Source organism: Rhinopithecus bieti, unplaced genomic scaffold, assembly GCF_001698545.2.
Source record: "Rhinopithecus bieti isolate Rb0 unplaced genomic scaffold, ASM169854v2 scaffold_5889, whole genome shotgun sequence".
NCBI lineage: Eukaryota > Metazoa > Chordata > Mammalia > Primates > Cercopithecidae > Rhinopithecus > Rhinopithecus bieti.
The window spans coordinates 3,833,436-3,834,664 of NW_016805277.1; positions in this window are offsets into that span (position 1 = coordinate 3,833,436).

A 1,229-nucleotide genomic window follows, 5' to 3' on the forward strand; every position below is an offset into this window, starting at 1 on the left:
ACACACACCACACACTCCACACACACCACACACTCCACACACTCCACACACACCACACAATCCACACACTCCACACAATCCACACACACCACACACTCCACATACAACACACACTACATACCACACACTCCACACACCACACAACACACATTCCATATACTGCACACAGCACACACTGCACACTCCACACACACTACCCACTCCACACACCACACACTTCACACCATCCACACACCACACACTCCACACCCTCCACACACCACACACTCCACACACACCACAGATACTCCACACACACCACAGATACTCCACACACTCCACACACACCACACACTCCACATACACCACACACTCCACACATACTCCACACACACCACACACTCCACACACCACACTCCACACACACCCTACACACACCACACACTCCACACACCACACACAACACACCCCACACACTCCACACACAATCCACACACTACACACTCCATACACAACACACTGCACACACATCACACACTCCGTACACCACACACTCCACACACACACCTCATACTCCACAGATGCTACACACAGCACACACTCCACACAAACCACACACTACATACTCCACACAGACCACACACTCGCACCACACACTGTACACACATACCACACACTCCACACACACCACACCACAGCATACACCCCATGCATACACCCACCACACACTCCACACACACCACACTCCACACACACCCACCATACAGTCCACGCACCACACACGCCCCTCAGGACTCCGTGCCCTTTACTCTCTGTTCCTCCGGCCGGGCTGTGGTGTGAAGTGTTCTTAGTTCTGGGAGTGGCTCCCCTAGACTCTCCTCTCCTCCCTCCAGCAGGACCTGCCCGGCTGTTGTGCCATTGAGTCCCCATTTGTACAGAGGGGGTGCCCTTGGTTGGCAACAACAATGGCCCACTGTGCTTTGGGGCTGGGGCTGGATGTTTTTGAAAATTGGGGTGTCTGGGGCTCCCTGCTCCTCCTGGGTCTGTCCTGGACCAGCTGAGCAGACGCCTTTGTCCTGCACAGCCTGGCAGCCATTGCAGGGGCGGGCCCCCGCCCCCCACATCTGGGAGCTCGGAGTCCCGTCCCACCGGCTGCACAGTGGGTGGAGCTGTCACTCACGCCTGCAGCCTTGCTCGACTGCAGGTCCTGCCTGGACCTTGTTAGGGGCTGAAAGGTGACTCCCTGAAAA